Source organism: Brassica napus, chromosome A10 (genome assembly GCF_020379485.1).
Source record: "Brassica napus cultivar Da-Ae chromosome A10, Da-Ae, whole genome shotgun sequence".
Classification (NCBI taxonomy): domain Eukaryota; kingdom Viridiplantae; phylum Streptophyta; class Magnoliopsida; order Brassicales; family Brassicaceae; genus Brassica; species Brassica napus.
Window position 1 is genome coordinate 9,202,635 of NC_063443.1, and position 11,772 is coordinate 9,214,406.

Genomic DNA, 11,772 nt, shown 5'->3' on the forward strand with positions numbered 1-11,772 from the left:
ACTTTAAAATAAAATAACTATATTATAGAGTTAGATTTTCTCCAATGATTCATTCTATAATAAGTGAAATATAGAGTAATGCTGTTTTTTTACTCCAAATATATAGTAAAAGAATAATATTACTCTATATTTCACTCTATTATAAAGTAGTTCTATTATAAAGTAACTCTATTATAGAGTGAATCACTGGAACAAATCGAATTCTATAGTAAAATTACTCTATTTTAGAGTAAAATATAGAGAACATTTTTGTGTACCATTACAGATGATCTTAACTCAGTGCCCCGATTTAATTGTTTGATTGAATATAATTTCCGCATAATTAGTGTCATATTGACAAAAAATAATAATATATTTGTTACTAATTAGTTAAGTAATTAACTATTAAATGAATAATTTAAGATAATTAGAGAATGTGGTGTGTTACAAGAGTTATTTAATTAAGAAAATAAACACATATAAAATATAACTGAATATTTATAGTAAAATATTATGTATACTGAAATAATTTATTTAAATCTGTTATATAAATATTATAATATATTAAATAATAAATATCTTATTTTGAAATATTTTTATTGTAATTTATTTTTATGTACTAATATTATATAATAATAATTATTTGTATTTTAAATATTAAATAATAACAAAATTATAATTTAGTAGTATAATAATATAAAAATTCTTAGTATAAAGTTTGGTGTTGTGGTTGGTGAATTATTTTATAAGTGTTGAAACTATATTAAAATAATATAATTTTTCCACATTAAAATCGTGTTATGAATTAAAGAAGAAATCAAATACAATTCTTTTCGTAGAAACTAACGTGTGAGGATTAATTTTTTATTCGTGGCATATTTCTATAGAACTGTTTAGAGAAAAGAAACAAAACAGAATTTCGTTCTTGTTCTTCATTAGTTTCACATTTTGCTAAATAACACCACCTTTTTATTTAAAAATTGTATTTAAATCGTTTTAAATTTTTGTATTTTCTAATAAAATAAGTACATAATAAAAAAAAACCAAGGGACGCGTAACCAAAATATAATATTTAGTTGGTTCTTTTTAGATAAAAACTAGACTGAATACTTATAAAATGTTCACAATATTGGTAAAAACTTTTCGGTCAAACCATGAGATTTAATGGAGAGATATCCATGCAATTCCTCATCCCCATGAAAAACGTTTTTCTTGATTGCTGGTTCTAAAGCTCATTTATTCGCTTAATTGGATGTGGTGAGAACTTTTTAAATTTGGTTGAATAAATCAACCAGCGCGCTGATGCAGTGGTGATTACTTGAGGGAGCTTCGGCTCCAATATAGAAAGTCACCTGGGTAAGACCACGCTGGCCACCGGAGCATTCATCTCTACGGGAAAAAAAGACAACCCACTACCCTTTTTTATGGTTGAATAAATCACTGGGTCGTTTAAATACCATGGAATACATGGAATTGAAATTACGACCAAGTAACAAGCAAGCCTGCTTAGCCGATTAATCAATTTAAACTCATCTTAGTCCAAACATATTTATTTGCCCAGTCTAAAATATGTCCAGTCCAAAACCAATTAACATTTTCCTGAGCCAACAAAAGGAAGTACAATTATATTTTATTTTCAAGATTAAAACAATATATTTTTATGTCTCTTCTGAAAAAAATATCTTTTTATTTTGAATTTTGTATTAGATGTGAATTGAGAGAAGTGTGATTATTTCATAATCCAATTTATTATTTACTTAGAAATTTATAAATCTTGAAAATGTTGCTCTATACACAATTGGCAAAATAATTATAGAGTTTAGTACAATCTCTTGATTTTAACGGTTTCGGATGTTGTGTGGTAAATATTATAGACTAAATTCGCTTTTGAGAAAAAGTTTTTAAAATATCCCTTCATATATATGGACTATCCTCTCAGCTGCAACGCAATTATTGTTGTTGGAAATTAGACAGAAGAATCATTCAGGTTAGGAGGTGAATGCATGGGAGGATCCTTGGATTCCAACTTTACCTAGGTTGGACATACCTAACGCTCCGCGATAATTCATCCCAAAATGACAGTCACTGATTTTATTAGAGTAATTTGAAGGATTAGGATGTGGAAATTCTCGAAAGTTTTGTTGTTCCAGAAGATATACCCTTAATTTGGAGCTTGGCCATAAGCCAAACTAGACATCGCGATATTGTTGGAGCTTTACAAAGAGTGTACAATATATTGTTAAATAAAGATACTGGGTTGCTAGCAATATCCTGAAGCTCTAAATTGAGGTTGTATATTCGGAGCCTAGTATTACTAAACTCCACGCTTAATGCTCCTAAGAAAATGCGTCATCTTGGCAGCTACTAACATGAAATGTAGTTGTAACAAGAACTCTTACATTAGTCATAGATGTGATTAGGCCTGACATAATAACCAATATCCAAACCAAACCGAACCTGACCCAAAGTAAGTGTTTTAGTTTGGGTTCAGATAGTGTTAGATACCTGATAAATTTGTTACTCATGCCATTTTTGAATACCTCCTAGATAGAAAAACTTGGACCTTATCAAATACACTTTCTCATCCAAACTTATTTCAGGTTTCGAGTGTATACACCAATAAGGATTATCTTGTATGGCAAAATATAATATTGAAGATCTTAAGCTCAATAGAGATCATTATAAGTGGATAATATGGTATCTTTAAAAAGTTAGAAATGATAAATTATTCAGAGGAATTGATAGAGATCCACTTGAGCTTGGAAGAAATGTGGAAGGAGAATGCTAAGCTTGGTTCACGAAAAATGCAGCAGAGTCAATAATGGCACAAACACCAGATATTATTAATTTACAAACTGTATACTCGCATGATATATGTTTGGTCAATGGTTTTGGACTTTTACATTTCAATTTAGTGAATGTGAATAGGAATTGAAAAGACACGTGTGGACAAAACCAATTTTTCTACAATGTAACACCAATTTTTCAATTAAGAAAATATATATACTATTTATTTTAAAAATAAATCATTAATAAAATATTATATATAACAATTTATATAACTTTATAACCGAGACCATGAACGTGAGAGTCCTGAGCCCGAGGAGAATGCTGAGACCGAGACCGAGTTCGACAGTGGCGTCTCTTCTCGCTCCATGTGGCCGGTTCGAACCAAGCTCGTTTCAGACCTGTGTCACGGCTCCGGAGCTTAAATAATGAGGGAAAATGTAAACAGGGGAAGTGATTTGGTTGTGAATAAACACGAATCAAAACTTGGAAAAAACAAAGAAAGCATAAACGATTGAGGCAATATCCATTTAGGGTTTGTATATTATTATGTGAATGAATAACTTTACAATAACTTAGACCCATATTTATAGCCTCTCGGTTTCCTTTTCCTTTTAAGAAAACATACTTATCATAGAAAAAAATAATTTTTTATATATATGTTAGAAGAGAGGAAAATTTTGGGTGTGAAAGATTATGCATTGGCTTTATATAGTGAAAAAGTTATTTGGTTCTAACATTACTTTTATTCCAAATTTCACCATTTTTGTTATTAGTCAACAATTTTCACAAATTACTTTCATACAAATGCATATATATGTATATATATATATATATATATATATATATATTTGGATTTGATTTTGTACGCACATTTTCGGTTCTCTTTCAATCCTGTATACACATGCAACTATTTTTAATCCATATGTATAATCCGCTTAAATAGACACACACATGTAATAAACATGAATTGAATCCAATACACACAATTTTTACACGGTTTGATGCAATATAATGAGATTTATTCTTGTGTTCACCCTTCGGTAAACCTGCCAATATTAGTCATAATCTGCCTGTGACCTTCACTCTAAGGAAAACCAAATAGAGATAAAGAAACAGCGACAAATAAAAAATCATTGAGAACTAAAATTTTACTTTGGAGGCATCAAGAACCATCAACACAAGGTCAGAGGACTTTCCTACAGCAATAACATGAGAATCAAACAGTTTCAAGAAGAAAATGATGCAAAGGATTTTGGGAGAGAGTTACAAAAAAGTACATCCAATAAGTTCAACACGTCCATGACTGAAATAAATACATATATACATGTGAGTATAGAGATTAAAGATGGACCTTGGAAAGCCAATAAGAACATGTCCATGACATGCGTTAACTTCAAACCCATCTCCACCTCCACTAGAACCCTGTTTGGTATATATGGAAGAGAGTTACAAAAAATAAAAATGAAGAGTCTGATACTGTGATTCATCTACAAGGAGCACAAGTTTGTATACAACTATAATTATAAGAAGTTGAACTTTAATTTTGGAGGCTCTAACGGTTGTGTCTGAGCTTTGCAATCTTTTCCTTGAGCTGACCAAGACGATACTCTGTCCATCAAACCCTTCTTCGTGGCCATCTTCACCGTTGCTATGATTTTGATTACGATGTTTAGATTAGCGTAGACTGACATTTTTTGTAAACATTGAAAGAATGTTGCTCGTTCGATCACAAATTATCGGCAGCGGTTCTTGTTCTGGCCCACTTGTGACCATACTTGGCAACTAAGTAACTATCAATACCCTTCTTTTGATCATCAACTCTAGGTTGCATTAAACTAGTCGATCCCAAATAAACCAAGCCATTAATCCTTTTGCAAAAGCTCTGTAATCTCTAGATTATTGAATACATTGGTCGTAAATGTAAGGTTCTCTGTAGTAAAATCTCAAGGAATATGCAGTGTTCGAAAATGATCACATGTATACATTCGTCAAAAATGTAATATCCCATGGCGGGCTTGTCCAAAACATCTTTTATTTAAAAATACAAAAATCATTAAAAAAACATGCGACTCTATAAACCATCGCCACAATTCTTGCCGAAGTCGTTAAATCGTCTAATCATCAAGTTGCAACCGCTTATAGACCGATCATCTGCCAAGAAGATATTAATGATAATATCATCCTCATCAATTTTCATTGAATAAGAAAATGATGAATTTTCTTCTTTCTTTTTCTTTATTTGAGTCTAATACTCATTTTGTTCATGAAATTAGTTTTTTTTTTGAATTTTTTCTTATCCCGCAAAGATGGATTTTGTATATTAATGTTCATTAAAAAAGGATAAATCAACTAAATTTCATTTACTTTTACAATGATTTACTTAAATACAAATTCTTGAGTGAACATAAAATTTACTCTTCAAAAACATGAATGGTTAGAAATAAGTGTGAATACACGGTAAGTGGAAAATGGTTTAAATACAAAAAAAAATTCCAACAAATAATTAGTAAAAATAGAGTGAAGATTAAACACAAATTGATTAGAAAAATGTGTATTTATTATTTTAATGTGTGTAAAACATCTAGAAAATCTAACTATAAAAATAGGGGGAGTATGATTTTTCATAAACTCTTTTGTGTTTACTCTCATCAATTAATCAAAATTGTATGTTTTTTATGTTGTTGTTCTTAATCTTCTCTTTTGCTTATACTCTATTTGTTTCATAAAAAATGTCACTTATACACATTTCACGAAGATTAAAAAAAGAAATTATATTAATGTACCTTTATTTATTATACAATTATTTAAATGCAAATAATTTAGCTAAACATCTACTGGTTATTAAAAGGGTAGAAAAGATTTAATATGAAAATTTACATTGAAAATGTAGAATGACATTTTTTGAAACAAAATAAAAAGCTAGAATGACATTCTTTATGAAATAGAAAGAGTAATATTCAGTGATTTAGATGTCTTTCTCCTTCCCATACACTCATTTATGTTTTTATTAAGACTGTATATTGTGAAGCACACCAAAAGATACTTTTCTACAAGAATAGCCAAACAATTCTAAGAAAATTACGAATTAGAGAACTATTTCGGTGGAACTGATCAACATAAATAATAGCACAGGACTGAACCCGAACACTATGTGAAAACTTATCAGCCATTAGATTATTTGTCCTTGAGATATGATAGATTGGAAGAACACTTTACTTCACTTAAATTCTTCCATATGGGCAGTGAAGGCTATCCATTATAACTGTCATTTTCGTCACCAATTGAGAACAATCTATCGGAAACACTATCTACAAGACATTAAGGGTCTTCACACACTGCATCATCCAAATCAGAACCTTCCATTCTGCATGTAAAAATGATAGATTTCGTCAGATATTTATGGTTCTCATCATGGAGTAGGTACACTACAAGAAAACAGCGGTATTCTGACGGACGTTCCGACGGAAAATGAATTTCTCGGAATATACCGAGGAATTTCCGAGGCAATTCCGAGGAAACCCAAAATTTGGCTTCCTCGGAATTTCCTCGGAATATACCGACGGAATTCCGAGGAAAATTCATTTCGTCGGAATATTCCGACGGAATACCGAGGAAAATAGTATTCCTCGGAAAAAACCGATGAATTCCGAGGAAATATTATAGACGTTAGAGAGCCGTTGGAGAGCCGTTGGGGGGATTTTAAAAATTCCGAGGAAATTCCGAGGGCAGAAAGGTTTTCCTCGGAATTTCCTCGGAATAGATCTTGTCGATTTAGGGATTTGATTATACATTCCTTTTCCTCGGAATTTCCTCGGAATTTTCCGAGGAAATTCCGACGACGATAGAGTTTTCCTCGGAATTCCCTCGGAAAATTCCGAGGAAATTCCGAGGAACTTGGGGTTTTAAACCGAAAACAACGTTTTACGGATTGAATAACACGTATATAACCTTCATTAAGTGTCTTAACCAGATTATGAAGTCAAACTTTGGTGTTTTACCCAATAACAAACACTTTTACGATTGCATGAACGAAAACCACACAACATAAGAGAAACACTTATACACTTTAACAAACGGTAAAGGGAATACTTACAATTATTTTTGAAATTTTGTTATTTCATGGTTTATGATCATCTATACAAAGAATCCTCAATGGTATGCATTATAATTGTATAAGAAATGAAATACGGCGAAAATAATCGATGTTTTGAAACCCCAAACCCTGGTTCCTCAGAATTTCCTCGGTAAATTCCGAGGAAATTCCGAGGAAACCTGGTTCCTCAGAATTTCCTCGGTAAATTCCGAGGAAATTCCGAGGAAACCTGGTTCCTCGGAATATTTTCATTTAACCGGGTAAACCAAGCCGCCAAATATTTCGCGAAAATTGAATTAATGATTTCCGAGGAAATTCCGACGGATATAGTAAATATTTCCGAGGAAATTCCGACGGATAATTTCCGTCGGACCCCTCATTTTATTAGGTCGAGCCCGACCTTCTTCCCCATTTCTCTCCGCCGCACTCTCTCTTTCCCTTGCGATTTCGTCGACTCCTCTCTTCTCCCTTGCGATTTACGGCGCTTTCTCTCTTCTCCCTCGCGATTTCCACCCTAATCCTCATGTATGAACCCTATCCCACTCTTTTAGGTTAGATTTGTATGGTTTTTAAGTAGATTTGATGATTTTGGAATGAGATTTATAGATTTTGTTAGGGTGAATGGTAGATTTGTGTAAAATCGAGTTTGATTATGTATTTCACTTGATTTGAATTTTTTTTTTTTAGTTTTTATTAATTTTGTGGTTATAAAAATCGAATTTGTAATTATATATATATATTGAAAACGTTTTTTGTATATAAAATCTATTTTTTGCATTTTAAATTCATTTATATATTTATTAAACATTTTTAAAATCTATAAAACTTTTTTTAAGATTAAAAATCATATATATAATATTTAAAATCATTTTTTTGTGGTTATAAAACGTTTTATGTATTTTATATATAAAATATAAATTTCTATATTTATTAAACATTTTTAATATTATGAAAACTATTTTTTGTAATTATTTAACATTTTAAATATTTTTAAAACTATTTTTTGTAATTATTAACTGTTTTTGCGATTTATTTAAACTATTTTTTTAATTTTTATACTATTTTATATTTATTAAAACTAATTTTGTATTTATAAAACATTTTTTTATTTATAAACACTATTTTATTATTTTTTGTATTTATAAAAACTATTTTGTATTTATAAAAAGATGATTTCATATTTATAAAAATATTTATATTTATTAAAACTAATTTTGTATTTATAAAACATTTTTTTGATTTATAAACACTATTTTATTATTTTTTGTATTTATAAAAACTATTTTGTATTTATAAAAAGATGATTTCATATTTATAAAAATAGTTATATTTATTATGACTAATTTTGTATTTATAAAACATTTTTTTTATTTATAAAAACTATTTTATTTTTTTGTATTTATAAAAACTATTTTGTATTTATAAAAAAGATGATTTCATATTTATAAAAATATTTATATTTATTAAAACTAATTTTGTATTTATAAAACATTTTTTTGATTTATAAACACTATTTTATTATTTTTTGTATTTATAAAAACTATTTTGTATTTATAAAAAGAAGATTTCATATTTATAAAAATATTTATATTTATTATAACTAATTTTGTATTTATAAAACATTTTTTTTTATTTATAAAAACTATTTTTTTTTTTTTTTGTATTTATAAAAACTATTTTGTATTTATAAAAAGATGATTTCATATTTATAAAAATATTTATATTTATTATAACTAATTTTGTATTTATAAAACATTTTTTTTATTTATAAAAACTATTTTATATTTTTTGTATTTTAAATATGTTTTCTATTTTAATTTTATATTTTCGAATTTCAATTTAAAAAAATAAATTTCTATTTTTTTTTTTAATTTTGGAAATATTCTGAGGAAGTGTATCCCTCGGGATATTCCGACGACATCTTCCTCGGAATATTCCGAGGAAATTCCGACGACGATAGAGTTTTCCTCGGAATTCCCTCGGAAAATTCCGAGGAAATTCCGAGGAACTTGGGGTTTTAAACCGAAAACAACGTTTTACGGATTGAATAACACGTATATAACCTTCATTAAGTGTCTTAACGAGATTATGAAGTCAAACTTTGGTGTTTTACCCAATAACAAACACTTTTACGATTGCATGAACGAAAACCACACAACATAAGAGAAACACTTATACACTTTAACAAACGACATCTTCCTCGGAATTTCCTCGGAATTCCGAGGAAGTGTATCCCTCGGGATATTCCGACGACATCTTCCTCGGAATATTCCGAGGAAATTCCGACGAACTTGTGGTCCTCGGAATTTCCTCGGAAATTCATTTCCTCGGAATTCCGTCGGAAATTTCCGAGGAATTTCCGAGGAAAAATGAAATTCCGAGGAGTTATTTCCGAGGACTTTTTTCGTCGGTATGTCGTCGGAATAGCGTTATTCCGACGACATACCGACGATTTTTTCCCTCAGTATGTCGCTGTTTACTTGTAGTGGTAGAACCTTCCTTACGACAAAACCATCAGTAAAAACATTTTGTTTCTTTCCATGCTCCATCTACAGAACACCATGTGTGTCTTCCATATTTATTAGAGGGGGCACAGACTCCTTTTGTGGTGAATTTAAATCTTTTAATTTTGTTTCTGACTAGAAAGCTCTTTCTTATACAACAATGCGCAAAGTCTTTTGTGGATTCATGTTTCTATTACTATAAACTTTATCATTTCAAGCGCCAAAAAAATGTTCTTAGGTTTATCGTAAAACTTAATGAGGAATTAATTAGCGAAAATTATATGAAGCAATACCGGCCCTGGCTACAAGCGGGACAAGCACTAGCTTCCGGCCCTAAACAAAATAAGTAAAATTTAGGCATGTTGTTTATGCAAAATCTCTTGTAGTTCAGTTGGTTTATGTACAGATTGATACTTGCAGATGTGACAAGTTCGAATAACTCTGGCGGTTTTTAAAATTTTCCTCTTTTTTATTAAATTATTAAAAGTTATAGGCCCACAATATTTTTTTTTGCTTCCAGCCTTTAATTTTCCTGAACCGGGCTTGATACGAAGTTATGCGTTATTATTAGCGAGTAACTAGTAATACGTTAGTAAGTTAATCTGAAATTTACGGGGAATCATTGGATGTTCCCATGTGATTGTTATTTGGTGAATTTTCATGTTTACCACTTTGTTCGTACACTTATTCATGTTTAACATCAATAAAGAGATATTTTCAAAAATATCTTATTCATTAAGAGACAAATACTCTTATACTATTACATTATATAAATATATAATAAATAGTAATATAAACAAAAAAAAATAAAAGGATAATTTTTTCTATGTTTTTGAATTTCACTTTTTTAAATTCGATTTTTTTGGGAATTTGTTTCGAATTTTATTTTATTTTTTTTCAAATTTGCTTTTTGAAATTCAAAAAAAAATGAAACTATTTAAAATTAAATTAAATTGTTTTAGTGTTTATTTATATATTTATTAGAACACTAGACTCCACATTCCAAAAATCTTATTATACCCCTCAACTCAAATTACTAAGTCTAAATTAGTTAACCTAGATTATAAATGTATTTTCCCCTTTAAAATTATGGTAAATGTGGTTAAAGTAAACATGAAAAATGTCTTTTGACTTGCTAAAGTATCTGCCTCCATCTCTTTAAAAACCTGATGAAGAAAAAAAAAATTGTTTCAATTTTTTTAAAAATATTTTCAGTATATTTTTATCAATTAAAAATGATTAATTGTAGGTTTCATAATTAAACTACGTGAAATAGATAATCACAAAATATGTGTTTAATATTAAATTTAATGCATTTTATCAATATGCGTGAAAATTTCAAAACATGCAATATTTTGAAACGGAACAAGTACTAACACTAAACAAATTACTATATGTAAAAATATATAAATAAAAACAAAAAAACTTGAACAAAGACATATTTCATGGTCTTTAAATTGTGGTATTTGAAACAGTTGTTGACTAAGTTATTGATGTTTTCAAGAGATAAACCTATCATGAATGTATATGAAGAGATAAAGATCAGGTTTACTCCCTTGTATAAATAGTGAGGAGTGGCTGCTCTTCACACACCACTTTAATCCATGGCTTGCTGAGCTTAACAACTCCTTCTCTTATCGTGCAAGCTCATCTACGCTCCCCCTCAACCTTGAGACCGAGTATAGGGAAGGTCTAAGCTTGATTGTAAACGCGTGATAGCTCCATGATAAGCCTTGTGGAGAGCACCTCCATCTCTTTCAGACCTGATGTTTGAATCCTCCACTACATCATTATTGCACTGAGAAGATACCTCAGCCCACTCTCCAAACACCTCACACTAGCTTGTTAAGTGACTTTCTTCTTCCCTCCACTTCGGTGGGACACACTCCAATTCATATAAAACTAAAGCGTTTACAATAACAAACAAATAATTAGCTATTTTATTTTTTTATCCAAAATTATTATAGGCAGAGTGGGAAAATATTATTGTAGTTTTGAAAATATACATAAAATAAATAAATTATAAGAAAAAGAAGTTTGGTATCACTTCGGCATAATACAGTTCCATTTTACAAAGCTAACCACGGCCAAATGGATTTTATTTTTACCTGAATTCAGTAGGGACTTTAGGCCAGAATTTAAGTTGTCGTTGATCTTTGGGGTAAGTAGTATGGTACAAGCGATCGGTCCAATCGAGAACTTGATCATCCAACCGTATCATGTCGTTTCCATATCCTTGGAAACTACCAGTTTCTCTTGCATACTTTTGTTTCTCTTCAGTCGAAAGCGCAAAGAACTGCTTAGTTACCTCGTAAATCTTTTCCAGAAGCGCTTCTGTAATTCCATGATTCATGACCTACGTCAGATACAAATCATGTCTTCACCGAAACATGTACCGAAATTTAT